This window comes from Bubalus bubalis, chromosome 15 (genome assembly GCF_019923935.1).
Source record: "Bubalus bubalis isolate 160015118507 breed Murrah chromosome 15, NDDB_SH_1, whole genome shotgun sequence".
NCBI lineage: Eukaryota > Metazoa > Chordata > Mammalia > Artiodactyla > Bovidae > Bubalus > Bubalus bubalis.
In genome coordinates this window covers 13,042,250-13,059,360 of record NC_059171.1, presented here as the reverse complement: position 1 = coordinate 13,059,360, position 17,111 = coordinate 13,042,250, and the positions used below count along the sequence as shown (strand labels likewise).

The 17,111-nt window shown below is 43.8% G+C and overlaps 1 protein-coding gene across 3 annotated transcripts in view; it reads right to left on the bottom strand.

The window, feature by feature from the left end:
* Positions 1-11,481, bottom strand: part of PLEKHF2 (pleckstrin homology and FYVE domain containing 2) — a 29,634-nt gene extending 18,153 nt beyond the window's left edge. Inside the window, exon 1 of one of the 3 annotated variants that reach the window (XM_006076255.4) lies at positions 11,460-11,481. The gene's annotated coding sequence lies outside the window, so the exon portion shown is untranslated. Of the gene's footprint in view, positions 1-2,117; positions 2,428-11,459 lie in introns of those variants that run through there. The other 2 variants (XM_044928546.2, XM_025265054.3) reach the window with 2 other exon arrangements.
* Between the last annotated feature and the right edge of the window lie 5,630 nt (positions 11,482-17,111).

Genomic DNA, 17,111 nt, shown 5'->3' with positions numbered 1-17,111 from the left:
TATCTTTTTGTTGATCCACTGTTGCTGCTTCTTTGATTATACTTCAGTACATTATCTACTTGGAAATTTCATAAACATTCAAGTTCTGCACCCCAAGTCCAAATTTAGTTGAGTTACTAAGATAAAATCTCAAAAAAAGGGGGGGGGGCAATTAGAAAAGATCGAACTACTTTCACTCTTGAAAAGTGCAACTTAACAAGAAATTCATGAAGTATATTTACAAAAAGTGTATGTGTATTCATCCATTCAAACCTTTTCTGAGCATCATGTTCTCAGCACCCTGAGGATGAAGAGGCAAGTCAGAACTCAAGTAACCCTTGCTGTTGAGGAAGTGCCATGGCAGAAAAAATGTAATATTTACTGGGATGCATCTGAATAGATAAGTGACTTATTCTTGGGGAGAAGAGGGGGTGGGATAAGGAGAACTGTGCAAAAAAGTTTTAAAGAGCATAGGCTGAGTATTTTTAAGAGGAAAAATTTCAGTATATAAAACCTTGGAAATGAGGGAAATTCCTAGGAAATACACACACACTAAGGAACTAAATTAAAATCAGAAAGAGCAGCTAGGACAGAGAAAACAAAATGGACAGAAACTGCTCCACGGGAATGAGTTAAGTATCCTGCAAAGTTACGCTGTAAGAAAACTGAGAAGGCTTCAGTTATAAGACCTCAGTTAAATACCAAGTTGTCCGCTAGATTTGTGACATTAGTTAAATCACCTCAACTCCAGGTAACTTTTCAGCCCGAAAAACACATATGTATAATGGCAATCACCTGACAATGAAAAAACAAAACAAAAACTAGGAATATTAACAATCAAACCTGAGCAGAAGTTCTATTTTAACCTACAGATTAAGAAGAGAAATTCTCCAAGACATGTTGAAGTATTTATCTTATTTGTGATTAAGAATGCTCTCAACACAATCAACAGAAATCTGGAAGCCCAGATGCCTTTATTAAAACTAGTAACTGACATTCATTTACTGGGCTGATTCAAGCTGAATCTTTTCTGATGCCTTGGTCAGCGCACCAGTTTTATTTTTTGAGGCGATTACATGTGCTTTCCGAATAAGTAACTTAATACTATTCACCTCCAATGCTGTGAGGACCCGTAGAGATTAAAAACAGAAGCCTTCCTTAATACTGAATTAACCCGAGGACCCCACGAGCTACCAGAGTACAGAAAAATGTAAATGCTCAGAACACGGTAGGCATGCACCTTTATAAACCAAACGGAGGAGGAAAACTTCACAATGTCAAGATCACTTCACCTTACTCTTAAAGGGAACAACACACGCCTTTCTCTCAGTGAACGGTCCTGGCTTTCTTTGCTGAATTTCTTCAGTAACGCACTAAAAAAACAACAAACCTTGAGTCTATGAATTACAGAGAAGGGCTTGGTTAGCTGTAACCTTCATACTACTCGTTCTTTTCACCGCACACCAAGTTACTATTACAACGTAGTAAGAGCGCACGGGGTATTCAAGCCGCAGGAACAGCAAGCTGTCGGCCTCCCAACAAAAATTTTAAAGAAAAACTTTGGCATACGACTTTAAAAGACTCCAAATAAGAAAGGCATCGGAGCCAGCACTTCTATCAGGGCAAATTGTGCGGTGCCATTTTTTTTTTTTTTTTTTTGGCCTCAAATCACATAAAAAGACGCTGTTTAAGTTCTCAAATCCCGTAAAAAGACGCTGTTCAAGTTACAAGGTCCCTGATGCCCAGACCCTGCAAACTTTCTGGACAGAAAGACGCTGGCACCCCAAAACGCCAGTGGCCACGACGGACACCCGTCTTCACGCCCTCACAACTTCTCGCCGGACTTCGGGGTCCCCCTCCCCGCGGGCCGGACGAGCACCGGCGCGGCCCTCCCTGCGGCCCGCGAGCCCTCCGGCGGGCGGCCGCGGCCCCCTTAGGGCGCGGGGAGCCGCCCGGGAGCGCCCCGTTTCTCACAGACCCCAACATGGCGTCGGCCGCCGCCGCCGCCCGAGACGACGACACCTCCCCGCGCCGCCGACGGTCCGGGGACCGCGGGGGGGAAGCGCCCGGAAAGTTTCGCTGCTCTTCTCCCGGCCCTCCGGGGGGCCGCCCGACGACCAAGCCCGGGCTTCACCTACCCAGCCGGGCGCGGACGGCCGCAAAGGCGAAGGTCCGACTTCTCGTCCCGGGGGCCGCGCGCGGACTCTCCTCGCCTCCCGCCCCAGCTTCGCAGGGTGTGCAGCCAGCGGCCCTGCGCAGCCGGCGCGCTCCGGACGCGGCGGGCGGGCGGGCGAGCGTCGCAGACGCTCGCAGGTGACCCTCCCGCCCCTCCAGTCGAAGCCCACAACGGCCGGCGGGGCTGGCCTCTCCCCTGCGCGCGCGCGCACAAGCGCGCCGCCACCCACACGCCGGGCGCGGGCGCGGGCACGATCACACCCCTAGCGCTCGCTCCCCTCCCTTTCTGGCCTGCTCCCTCGCCCCGCCCGGGCAGTCCCGCGCGCCAGGCTCGAGGGGGCGGAGCCAGCGCGGAGGCCACACCCGCCTGGGCGGCTGGGGCTCGGGATTGGCTCCTTTGCTCGGAGTCGGGGGCGTGCGCCCTGACGCGGATTGGCTGCACGTGCGACGTCTTTTACCTGGGCTGCCGGGCGCAGGCGAGCCCTCGGAAAAGACGGTTCACCTCCTCGCGAAGTGCTTAACGACGCTATAAAAATGGAAGGAGGGCTGGGCCCCTTTCCCGTCACCCTGAACGGGCCTCTGCGGGGAATTCAGGAACTTTTCGCAACCGGGAAATGAAAGCTTTGGATTTAGCTGCCCAAGGCGTCTGGCTAGACATCTGTTTGCTACATCCCCCTAGCGCGCCCGTTCCTGCCCCCTCACGTGTTCCACTTGCTTGCCCTAAAAATCCTACCGCTTGAAACACAGGAAACGACGGCGGCAAAACATACCCCACATACTCCGCGCAGCCTTTTAAGTGATGCCTTTATTCCCTGACTTAGAATTCTGGTCTTTCCCAAAATTTTCTGTGATACCACAAACGTACTTCACACACCTGGAAACAGTGATGATGGTATATAAGGTTGAACGTGCCCTTCATTTATACCACAGCTAAGTGTGCTGGTGGGTCCGTGGAAACGTAAAATATGCCTAAGATAGACAAGGACTGCGGGCCTGGTGCGGGGGGGAAGACTGCATATTCACTTCAAACAAAAAGTGAATAGGCAGAAATTAGATTTGAGTAAATTTTATCTCTCCTGTTGATCTATTATATCAAGATTTTGAAAAAATACCTCTTTTATATTTTTCTTTTTTGTTTTCTTCATTTTTGTTTTTTCTTTTCTTTGAAATAGTAACTTTTTTTTTTTTTTTTTAACCTTTGTAGCCACCAGAACCCAGGCCACATAAAAGAGCACCCACCTAGGGAACATAAAGCAGGTCTTGGTTCCAACCAACTTTCTTTTGGTCTGGGATTTGTCCTCTCCAGATCTTCCACCTCCCATCCTCTTCTGTTTGAATATATCAGAAACAAAATTTAAAAAAAAAAAAAAACTAAAGCAAATGGCAATGGTGAATTTTTTAAATAGGAAAACAAGAAATCACCATCACAGAAACCTTTACAAGTGTTAGCTGTAGTTATCTGTAGACAAGTACAAATGTTCCTAGAACTTTCCTCTCAACCATCACCATACCCCAACTTCATTTTGCCTCATTCCCTCTCTGCATACAGAACAGCCTCTGTCAGTGGAAAGAAGGATGGATTTACCTCCAAAATTCCTTTAAAGTTTGAGATTAGGAATTGCTATGTCAGATCAGTTGTCTAAGGTCTAGTCTAAAGTGATAGGAAACATTTTTAATCACTTACCTATTAGTAAAAATGTTTGCCCTCTCTCACCTCCCATTGTATTTATTTATCTTACCATAAATGTCATGGGGACTTCCCTCCTGGCTAAGTGGTAGACTCTGTCTGTCAATACAGGAGACATGGGTTTAATCCCTGGGTCAGAAATATTCCCTGGAGAAGGAAATGGCAATCCACTCCAGTATTCTTGCCTCGGAAATTCCATGGACAGGGGAGTCTGGTAGGCTACAGTCCATGGGGTTGCAAAAGTCACATGACTTTGTGGGTAAACAACAACAAAAGGCATGGACTTAGCAGCCAAAAGGACTACTCAAAGTTTGGCTTTGCCACCAGCTACACAGTATGAAAAGGTAAAAAGATATGACATAGGAAGATGAGCTCCCCCCCTCCCAGATTGGTAGGTGCTCAATATGCTACTGGGGAAGAGTGGAGAAATAGCTCAGAAAGAATGAAGAGGCTGGGCCAAAGCAGAAATGACGCTCAGATGTGGATGTGTCTGGTGGTTAAAGTAAGGTCCAATGTTGTAGAAAACACTATTGCATAGGAACCTGGAATGTTAAGTCCATGAATCAAGGTAAGTTGGATGTGGTCAAGCAGGAGAGGGCAAGAGTGAACATCAATATTTTAGGAATCAGTGAATTAAAATAGATGGGAATGAGCAGATTTAATTCAGATGAGCATTATATCTACAACTGTGGGCAGGAATCCATTAGAAGAAATGGAATAGCCCTCATAGTTAACAAAAAGAGTTCAAAATGCAGTACTTCAAGAAGCAACAGTTAGAACCGGACATGAAATGAACTGGTTCCAAATTGGGAAAGGAGTATGTCAAGGCTGTATATTGTCACCCTGCTTATTTAACTTATATGCAGAGAGTACATCACGTGAAATGCCAAGCTGGATGATTCACAGGTTGGAATCAAGATAGCCAGGAGAAATACCAACAACCTCAGATATGCAGATGTCACCATTCTAATGCCAGAAAGCAAAGAGGAACTAAAGAGCCTCTTGATGAGGGTGAAAGAGGAGAGTGGAAAAGCTGATTTAAAACTCAACATTCAAAAAACCAAGATCATGGCATCCAGTCCCATCACTTCACAGCAAATAGGAAAAAAATGGAAACAGTGACAGACGTTATTCTCTAGGACTCCAAAATCACTGCAAATAGTGACTGAAGCTTAATGAAATTAAGACCCTTGCTCTTTGGAAGAAAAGCTATGACAAACCTAGACAGCATATTAAAAAGCAGAGACATCACTTTACCAACAAAGTTCCGTCTCGTCAAAGCGATGGTTTTTCCAGTAGTCATGTATGGATGTGAGAGTTGTACCATAAAGAAGGCTGAGCAACGAAGAATTGATGCTTTCAAACTGTGGTGCTGGAGAACTCTTGAGAGTCCCTTGGACTGCGAGGAGATCCAACCAGTCCATCTTAAAGGAAATCAGTCCTGAATATTCACTGGAAGGACTGATGCTAAAGCTGAAGCTCCAATACTTTGGCCACTTGATTCAAAGAGCCAACTCATTGGAGAAGATCCTGATTCTGGGAAAGATTGAGGGCAGAAGGAGAAGGGGATGGCAGAGGATGAGATGTTTGGATGATATCACCAACTCAATGGACATGAGTTTGAGCAAGCTCCAGGAGATAGTGAAGGACAGGGAATCCTGGCATGCTGCAGTCCATGGGGTCGCAGAGTCAGACATGAACAGCGACTGAACAACAACCCGTGTCCTTGGCCACACCCAAATTTTGCCTTAGTTTCTTCACTTGTAACATTAGGATATTTAAATTATCTACTTCACAGCGTCATATGAAGATATTGAGTTAATATTTGTAAAGCATAGTGCCTGGTACATCGGAAGGGCTATAAATGTAAATTTATATATATAATTAATTATGTATAAAATTATATAATATATGCACACATGGGCGGGGGGCTTCTCTGGTGGCTCAGACAGTAAAGAATTTGCCTGCAATGCAGGAGACCTGAGTTCAATCCCTGGGTCAAGTAGATTCCCTGGAGAAAGGAATGGCTACCGACTCCAGTTTTCTTGCCTAGAGAATTCCATGGAGGAGCCTGGCGGGCTACAGTCTGTGGGATTGAAAAGAGTCTGACACGACTGAGCGACTAACGCTTTAGCCAAGTATCGTTATTTAAATTAAAATGTTCGTTCCTGGGGCGATTTCCCTGGTGATACAGTGAATAAGAATCCACTTTCCAATGCAGGGGACACAGGTTGGATCCCTGATCTGGGAAGATATCCCTTGCCTCGAAGTAACTCAAGCCCATGCATGGCAACTACCAAGCCCACACTCTAGAGCCATGTAGCGTCAACTGCTGAAGCCCATGCCCCTGGAGTCTGTGCTCTGCAAAAAGAGAAGCCACTGCAATGAGAAGTCCTGGCACCGCAACCAACAGTAGCCCCTGCTCGCCGTAACTAAAGAAAGCCCGAGTGCAGCGGCAGAAGAACCCAGCGAACCAAAAAGAAATAAAACAAAAATTTAGTTCCTGGGACTTCCCTGGCAGTCCAGTGGTTGCAACTCCGTCTTCCAATGCAGGAAGCTTGGGTTCAATCCCTAATTGGGGAACTAAGATCTACATGCTGCACAACTTGGCCGAAAAATAAATAAATAAGTAAATAAAATCACTTCATTAAAAAATTAGTTCCTCCATCATATCAGCCACATTTCAAGTGCTTAAAGGTCACATAACTACTGAACAGTGCAGATATATTTCCATCTGCAGAGACTCCTATTGGATAACACTGACAAAGCTGAAAAAAGCAAGCGACTCCGGCAGTATGATCAATTCTTGATTTGAACTTGTGACTGGGGCACCCTGTTCAAATCGAGTGATAAGATCTCTCTCTGAGCCTCACATCTCTATAAAATGAAAATAAAAAGAGGAACTACCTCATGGATTGCCACACAGAGAAAATGAGATAGGGTGTGTAAAGTCTGGCAGAGTACCTAAGAGGAACTTGGAAATGCTAGTAAAATTTGAGTTTAACCCAATTCTACAAGCCTGAAGGGCAAAGATATTATCCTTGACTCTAAGTTTTTCAAGGATATGTATTTTGGAAAAGACAAGAGTTTGGTTAACTTTTAGTTGAAAACAGAACATTCAGAGGATGATGACAAATACCTGGATTTTAATTACTATTGGATTTCTTTTTTTTGGTTAAGAATCCACCTGCAATGTGGGAGACCTGGGTTCGATCCCTGAGTTGGGAAGATCTCCTGGAGAAGGGAAAGGCTACCCACTCTAGTATTCTGTCCTGGAGAATTCCATGGACTGTATAGTTCATGGGGTCGCAGAGAGTCGGACACGACTGAGCGACTTTCACTTCTTTCTTTTTTACTTTTAAAAAAATTTTTGGCTGCATTGGATCTTCACTGCTGTGAGGGCTTTTCTCTAGCTGCGGCGCGCAGGGGCTACTCTTCGTTGCGGTGCACGGGCTTCTCATTGCGGTGTCTTCTCGTGTTGTGGAGCACGGGCTCCAGGCACACGGGCTTCAGTAGTTGCAGGGTTTCGGCTCAGTAGTTGTGGCACACGGGCCTCGTTTCTCCGCAGCATGTGGATCCTCCCAGACCGGGGATTAAACCCACGTCCCCTGCCTTGGCAGATGGGTTCTTTACCACTAAGCCACCTGGGAAGCCCACTACTGGATTTCTTTGTTCCTGGTCTTTTCCCAGTGGTACCCATTTCAGTAACGGCACCACCACCCACAAACCTGATGAGTTGTCACTACACCATCCCCTTTCCCATCTTCTCTAACCAGTCCTTTTGCCTCCAAAATATTGTAGGATCTGCTTCCAAAACACTTTATCTGATCTCTTCCCCTCTCTTTGCGTCCCCTCCGCAGAGAGACCATACAGGCTGTATCAAGCCCGGCCCAGGCGGCCATATACTGGGTACAGGTTGTAGTAGTAGAACAGCCTTGCGGAAGAGCACCTTTCCCTCTGAGGCAGTGTAAGTTTTATATTCATCACCGATGTCCTCTGGCAGCTGGCAGTAAAGTGTCTTCTTCTAATAAAAGTATTTTACTGCAGTTTTTCAACAAGATGAAAATGTCTTGAGAAGTAGATGCCTCTTCTAATTTGCCCAAAGGTGCCATATGGGGTATAACATTCCTCTTTCACTTAGGACAAAATGCCAGCTCATCACCAGGTCCTACAAGGCCTAGCACAACCCAGCCTCTACTAGTCTGTCTCTATTAAAACAATGCCCCACTCCACCAAATTCCAGTGATGTTGACCTTCTGTTGTTTTGAAAATAGATCTTGTTCTGTGGGGTCCACTGCCTCAGCCATTTCTCTACCTCAGTTAAGTCTCAGTTCAGTTCAGTCACTCGATCATGTCTGACTCTTTGCAACCCCGTGGACTGCAGCACTCCAGGCCTCCCTGTCCATCACCAACTCCCTGAGTTCACTCAAACTCATGTCCATCAAGTCGGTGATGCCATCCAGCCATCTCATCCTCTGTCGTCCCCTTCTCCTCCTGCCTCCAATCTTTCCCAGCATCAGGGTCTTTTCAAATGAGTCAACTCTTTGCATGAGATGGCCAAAGTATTAGAGTTTCAGCTTCAGCATCGGTCCTTCCAATGAACATTTCTCTACCTAGACAGTCCCAAGTCCACCCCACCCTACCCTTCACAGAGCTGCGGCCCTCTGTTTTCTGTCAGGCCTCTGAGCCCTGAGAGAACGCCCTGTGTGTGTTTCCCTCTCAGTACCCAGAGGTCTGTCTGGAAAATGTAAGCTCCTAAAGGCAGGGCACTCACTGTCTTGTTCCCCTTCTGTCCCCAGGTCCTAACAGGACAGGACGTCAGCAGTTGTTCATTTTAGCATCGTTGCCACCCCTTTCTACACTCTGCTCTGCAGGTGGGGAGAAAACCTAGAACTCTGTTTTCCCCGAGGACTTTTCCCTGAATGGTTCCAGGTTGAATTCTGCCATTGGAGACACATATGTGAGATCTGAAAGGCAGAAGAAAAGGAGAAATAATTTCTCTCCAGTATAGCTTCAGGCAGCTCAGATAACAGGGGACTGTTTTCCTAGACTCGTGGAAAAATATGAGACAAACCTGAAAAAAAAGGCCATTCTATTTTCTAAAGGTGGGGGAGGGGGCCAAATTCTGAAAAAGGGCAGTAGAAATGTTCCAGATTAAAAGAGGCAGAAGAGACATAATAACTAAATGCAATATAGTCAGCCCTCTAGATCTGCAGATGCCAAGTCTGAGGATACAGGGGTCTGACTATTATGCCATTTTATACAAGGGACTTGAGCACCTGCGGATTTCAGTATCTGCACACAGCAAGGTGGGGGAGGGAGGGCTTCCTGGAACCAATGCCCCCTGCGGATAAGGAGATATGACTGTATCTGACCATGTGCTGGGTCCTGAACTGACACTGAAAGGGGAGAATGCTACAGAGGATATCATTGGGTCAACAGACAAAATTGGAATGTGAACAGAAAACTAGGTAAAAAGTGTTATATCAGAGTTAAATTTATTGTTCTGGGCTAAGAATAATAACCAGAGAATATCCCTACTTTTAGGATATACACACTGAAATATTTAGGGGTAAAGGACTATGATATGTATAACCTATCTGCAAATAATTCAGAAAAAAATTTAATATATATAACTTAGAGGTTAAATATAAAAGAGAGAAATCACCTATGTAAGTGATAAAGTAAATGGAGTAAAATATTAGCAGGTGAATTTGTGTAGAGTATATGAATATATAGGTACGGTTTCTATTCTTGCAAAATGTAAATTTGAAGTTATTCCCCCAAAAAACAATAGTTAAAATATCTATATGATGAAGTATTAAATAAACTAAACCAGTCCATTCTAAAGGAGATCAGTCTTGGGTATTCTTTGGAAGGAATGATGCTAAAGCTGAAACTTCAGTACTTTGGCCACCTCACGTGAAGAGTTGACTCATGGGAAAAGACTCTGATGCTGGGAGGGACTGGGCAGGAGGAGAAGGGGATGACAGAGGATGAGATGGCTGGATGGCATCACCGACTCGATGGACGTGACTCTGAGTGAACTCCGGGAGTTGGTGATGGACAGGGAGGCCTGGCATGCTGCGATTCATGGGGTCGCAAAGAGTCGGACACGACTGAGCGACTCAACTGAACTGAACCGAACTGAAACTGATTAATGCATGACAAACTAGAATAATTGTCTTAAATATCCGATCTCAAAATAGGCCCAGACTGACAGCTACAATTAAAAAACAATGCGTTTTATACTTTTTTTTCTATTAGTAATTCACCAGTGAACAAAAAGTAAATTTACTTGAAGAAGACAAGGAAAGAAGAAGACATAGCTCCTTGGCTATGGGAAAATGACCTATCATGCACAAGGTGACTTACAATGTAAAACACTTAAACTTTTTAATTAAAAAGCCATATAAAATACTTAACTATCTTTGGTAGGATTATGCATGATTCTTTTTCTTCTTCTCTGTAATTTACCAATCTTCTATAATAAGTACATATTGTTTTATTTTTGTAAAAAACATTCAAGGCATAGTCATGGGTAAGTATTTGAATGAAGTATGAATCATATTCAAATACTTGTACACAAAGAGACACAATGGCTGCTTTCTTTGATAGAAAAATTCCTAAATGATTTACATATTACCTTCTCTGCCAGTGGTAGGAAATTATATAACGAATGCCTTATTTCTCAACATTAACATCTGTAAATGGCAAATAAAACATTAACTTCAACATGCAGTTATCGAGTAAGCTTACCATTTATAGAACTAGCTCAAAATAAGTATAGAATGTGCAAAGTTGGAACAAAAAATTCATCCAAAACTGTAAATCCATATATTATCAAGGGAATCTACTTTAAAGAGCAATATATTTTTTCTAGAATACTTGTATAAATAGGTGGCTCATAGTTTACATGAACATAGTTTATAATAAGTTTATATAAAGAGAAAAAAATTTAAGCATGATTCATTAAAAATTCATTTTCAAATAAAAATTACAACTTTTACAATTTGGAGCCAGATAGACCTGGGTTCAGATTCTGATACTGCAACATATTAACTAAATAACCTTGTGTAAATGGGTTAACTATTCTGTACCTCAATTTTCTTATTAGTAAAATTTGTAAAATATGAACAATAATCCCTGCTCCCTAGGACTGTAAAGATTAGGGGTAATGTGAGTAAAGCACTTAGCAAATAACAGGTGCTCAGTACACAGTGGATGTGGGGTTAATAGTTGTAATAGTAAATGTTTTCCCTTTTTTTTTGGACCTTAGCATGTGGCTTGTTAGATTTTAGTTCCCCAACCGGGGATGGAACCCAGGCCCTTGGCAGTGAGAGCACTGAGGACAACAAGGGAATTTCCAAGTTGTTGTTATTGAAATGATTAACAAAGTCAAAATTTTACCACTTACATGAAAAGGCAGAAAGTAGTATATTAAACCTTGTTGTGCCTGATTCACAGATCCCTGGCCAATACATGCAAAGAGACCTCCTCCATATTTGTGCCTCTCTGTACACTTACAACTGAGAACAAACAAGGAAAGTTCACAAGCAGCATACATCTTAAGTGACAAGTGGTCATTCAGCTGCAGTCACCAGACTGTGCTTCTCACCTGGTCTCCCTCGGACTCTGTGTGAAGTCACCCCCAACACTCTTCTGCAGCCTCTACTGCCCACGCCACCCACAGGTTTCTTTACTTCTTACTTTTTTTCTTCTTTCTTTACTTCCAGCCACCAGGCCTGGTAGGCACCAGGACAGGCAGGACAGATAGAACAGGTTCTAGAAGAGAGGCAAGGTGGCTGGACCAAGAGAAAAGGTCCAAACTGCTTGCAGCACAGTTGCCTTGCTCCACTGCAACTGGGCCTCAGCACACACAATCAGTGCCCATTTTGTTATGACTCACGCATAAGGAAGTCCAAATTTGGAAGTGAAACTGAGTAGCAAGGGAGCCAAAGCATCCGAGAAGCAGGGAACAGAGCAAGAGATATAGGCTCACAGCAGGACTTGGTGCAGAGGTCAAAACTCCTAAGGGTTGGAAAGGATGTTTTGATCTGGAAAACACTGCACAGCTTTTTGATGGTAATGCAAAGTTATGAATGGCCTCATCCCATCACGCAGTACCTTCTTCTCACTTCCTCCAAGTGCTGAACTTTTTTCCACTTACTTTTCCTCCATAGCATTTCCAGCATATCTTTTTATTTTCTCCCAGCCTCTACTTTTCTGTAGGAGGATCCTGATACGCAGTCTCCTTTCCCAGAAATGAAGTACTATCTATGTACACATGCATGCTTAATCACTACAGTTGTGTCCGACTTTTTGTGACCCCATGGATTGTAGCTCACCAGGCTTCTCTGGCCATGGGATTCTCCAGGCAAGAATACTGGAGTGGGCTGCCATGACCTCCTCCAAGGGATCTTCCCAACCTAGGGATAGAACCCACATCTCTTAAGTCTCCTGCCTGGGCAGACAGGTTCTTTACCACTAGCGCCACCTGTGTTTATGTATAAGATAGTGCTAAGTCGTGTCTGACTCTTGCGATCCCATGAACAGTAGCCTTCCAGGCTCCTCTGTCCATGGGATTCTCCAGGCAAGAATACTGGGATGGGTTGCCATTTCCTTCTCCAGGGGAACTTCTCTACCCAGGAAGTGAACTCAGGTCTCCTGCATTGCAGGCAGATGCTTTACCAACTGACCCACATGGGAAGTCATGTCTATGTATAGAAATACAAATATGTACATCATCACGGATTTGAAGACCAAAATAATCCACAGACACCTTCCACTTGAGGAAATGGTCCAGGTGGGAAGTGAATTAGCCTTATTTATTTAAATGGCAATTCACTTGTTTACTCAAAAACTACTCTTGACTGCTATAAGCGAGGAATTGTTCTTAGAGTGGAAGATGGCATAGGGTATGTAGAGAAGACAAACAAGGACCATGTACATTCCAGCAAGGGGAGAAAAGACAGGTAATAAACATGACAATTGCAGACAGTGATAAAATGCAATAAAAGAAATACACACGGGAAGTACCATGACATCACCCAGGACTATTTATGGTGTTGTTGTTGTTGTTAAGTCACTAAGTTGTGTCTGACTCTTTTGCAACCCCATGAACTGTAGCCCTCCAGGTTCCTCTGTCCATGGGATTTCTAAGGCAGGAATACTGGATTGGGTTACCATTTCCTCCTCCAAGAGATCTTCGCAACCTAGTGATTGAACCCATGTCTCCTCCATTGGCAGACATTCTTTACCACTGAGCCACCAGGGAAACCCAGTGGGGGATACTTTAACTTCATAATATTCATCAACCCCACCACCATTACTCATCCTTGCAAAGGACAATTGGTAGCTTCTCAATATTATGTAAGTCACTGTGCAAACACATCTTCAAAACAAGTTTCTTAGACGAAAGCCACCACCAACTCCTCCCACCTTCACATACTCTCAACCAGATTACTGTCCCTAAACTAATCTTCTATAAAAATTTTGGAGCCATCTACAGAGTTTTTAATGGAAAATAATTGGCTATTTTAGAAAGGATGATTCATTCAGCCTCACTAAGGAGATGACAATTGCATTGAAGGATGAGAAAGAAGTAGCTCTTGAAAGAGCTAGAAAAAAGATCAGTGTGGCAAATGCGTATGTGTGCTCAGTCATGTCCAACTCTTTGCAACCCCAAGGACGGTAGCCTGCCAGGCTCCTCTGTCTATGGGATTTCCCAGGCACGACTACTGGAAAGGGTTGCCATTTCCTCCTCCAGGGGATCTTCCCAACCCAGGGATAGAACCTGTCTCTCGAGTCTTCTGCATTGGCAGACAGGATCTTTACCACCAGCGCCACCTGGGAAGCCCAGTATAGCTCAGGGAGAAGCAGACGTATCAAGCTTAGTGAGGTAGACAAAGGCCATAAGAGTTCTTACCTGAACCAGAAGGGCTCGAACTGAAAGGTGGTAAGCAGGAGAGTGTGTTGTTGTTTAGTTGCTACGTCATGTCTGACTCTTTTGGTACCCCATAGACTGTAGCTATATATTACAATGTGAGGAAGACACTAAATTTGTTTATATGGCATGATAACTATATAAAATTAGGGACAGAAGACAATAAGGAAACTTATGAAAGGTTAATTGTTGTTCTACTTTAATCTTTCTAATATTTTCTGCAATTTCTATTCTTTTAATCAGCTTTATTGCTGTTGTTTAGTCACTAAGTCATGTACAACTCTTTGTAATCCCATGGACTGCAGCACACCAGGCTTCCCTGTCCTTCACTATGTCCCAGAGTTTGCTCAAACTCATGTCCATTGAGTCAGTGATGCCATCCAACCATCTCATTCTCTGCCATCTTCTTCTTCTCCTGCCCTCAATCTTTCCCAGCATCAGGCTCTTCTCCAAAGAGTCGGCTCTTCATATCAAGTGGATAGTTTTGGAACTTCAGCTTCAGCACCAGTCCTTGCAATGAATATTCAGGGTTGATTTCCTTTAGGATTGAACTGGTTTGATCTTCTTGCTATCAAAGGGACTCTCAAGAGTCTTTTTCAGCACCACAGTTTGAAAGCATCAATTGTTTGGCGCTCAGCCTTCTTTATGGTCTAACTCTCACATATGTACTTGAGTACTGTAAAAACCATAACTTTGACGATATGCACCTTTGTCAGCAAAGTGGTATCTCTGCTTTTTTCTTTTTTTAATATTTATTTATTTGGCTGCTTTTTATTTATTAAATGGGCTTTCTTTGCAGCATGTGGGATCTAGTTCCCTGACCAGGGATCAAACCCAGGTCCCCTTCATGGGAGTTTGGCATCTTACCCACTGGACCACCAGGGAAGTCCCAGTATCTCTGCTTTTTAATACATTGTCCGGGTTCGTCATAGCTTTCCTTCTAAGGAGCAAGTGTCTTTTAATTTCATTGCTGCAGTCAACATCCACAGTGATTTTGGAGCCCAGGAAAATAAAATCTGCCAGTTTCCATTTTTATCCCATCTATTTGCCAGGAAGTGATGGGACAGGGTGCCATGATCTTGGTTTTTTTAATGTTGAGTTTTAAACTAGCTTTTGCATTCTCCAGAAAATTTCTGCTTTATTGACTATGCCAAAATCTTTGACTGTGTGGATCACAACAAACTGGAAAATTCTTAAAGAGATGGGAATAACAGACCACCTGACCTGCCTCTTGAGAAATCTGTATGCAGGTCAAGAAGCGACAGTTAGAACTGGACATGGAACCACAGACTGGTTCCAAATTGGGAAAGGAGTATGTCAAGGCTGTATATTGTCACCCTGCTTATTTAACTTATATGCAGAGTATATTATGAGAAATGCTGGGCTGGATGAAGCACAAGCTGGAATCAAGATTGCCAGAAGAAATATCAATAACCTCAGATATACAGATGACACCACCCTTATGGCAGAAAGTAAAGAAGAACTAAAGAGCCTCTTGATGAAAGTGAAAGAGGAGAGTGAAAAAGTTGGCTTAAAACTCAACATTCAGAAAACTAAGATCATGGCATCTGGGCCCATCACTTCATGGCAAATAGATGGGGAAACAGTAGAAACAGTGAGAGACTTTATTTTGGGGGGCTCCATAATCACTGCAGATGGTGACTGCAGTCATGAAATTAAAAGACACTCCTTGGAAGAAAAGTTATGACCAACCTAGACAGCATATTAAAAGGCAGAGACATTACTTTGCCAACAAAGGTCTGTCTAGTCAAAGATATGGTTTTTCCAGTAGTCATGTATGGACGTGAGAGTTGGACTATAAAGAAGGCTGAGCACCGAAGAATTGATGCTTTTGAACTGTGGTGTTGGGGAAGACTCTCGAGAGTCCTTTGGACTGCAAGGAGATCCAACCAGTCCATCCTAAAGGAAATCAATCCTGAATATTCATTGGAAAGACTGATGCTGAAACTGAAGTTCCAATACTTTGGCCACCTGATGTGAAAAGCTGACTCATTTGAAAAGACCCTGAGGTTGGGAAAGATTAAAGGCAGGAAGAGAAGGGGACGACAGAGGATGAGATGTTGGATGGCATCACTGACTCAATGGACATGAGTGTGAGTAAACTCCAGGAGTTGGTGATGGATGAAGAGGCCTGGAGTGCTGCAGTCCATGGGGTCACAAAGAGTCAGACATGACTGAGCAACTAAACTGAACTGAACTGAACTTGCACTCTCCTCTCTCATCTTCATCAGGAGGCTCTTTAGTTCCTCTTTGCTTTCTGCCATTAGAACAGTGACATCTGCATATCTGAGGTTATTGATATTTCTCCTGGCAATCTTGATTCCAGCTTGTGATTCATCGAGTCCAGCATTTTGCATGATGTGCTCTGCATGTAAGTTAAATAATCGGGGTGACAATACAGCCTTAACACACTCCTTTCCCAATTTGGAACCAATCCATTGTTCTACGTCTGGTTCTAACTGTTGCTTCTTGACCTGCATACAGATGGGGAAACAGTGGAAACAGTAAAAGATTTTCTTTTCTTTTTTTAAGATTTTATTTTCTTGGGCTCTAAAATCACCGCTGAGAGCGACTGCAGCCATGAAATTAAAAGACACTTGTTTCTTGGAAGGAAAGCTATGACAAACCTAGACAGCAGTGTGTTAAAAAGCAGAGACATCACTTTGTCAACAAAGATGCACATAGTCAAAGCTTCCCTGGTAGATCAGATGGTAAAGAATCTGCCTGCAATGCGGGAAACCCGGGTTCAATCCCTGGGTTGGGAAGATCCCCTGAAGAAGGAAATGGCAACCCACTCTAGTATCCTTGCCTGGAGAATTCCATGGACAAAAGAGCCTGGCAGGCTACAGTCTAAGGGGTCACAAAGAGTCAGACAGGACTGAGCAACTAACACTTTCACTTTCATAGTTTTTCCAGTAGTCATATGTGGATGTAAGAGTTGGACCCTAAAGAAAGTTGAGCACTGAAGAACTGATGCTTTCACACTGTGGTGCTGGAGAAGATTCTTGAGTCCCTTGGACAACAAGGAGATCAAACCAGTCAGTCCTAAAGGAAATGAACCCTGAATATTCATTGGAAGGACTTATATTGAAGCTGTAGCTCCAGTACTTTGGCTAACTGATGCAGAGAGAGGACTCTTTGGAAAAGACCCTGATATTGGGAAAGACTGAGGGCAGAAGAAGGGGACAACAGAGGATGAGATGGATGGATGGTATCACCAACTCAGTGGACATGAGTTTAAGCAAACTCTGGGAGATAGTGATGGACAGGGAAGCCTGGCATGCTGCAGTCCATGGAGTTGCC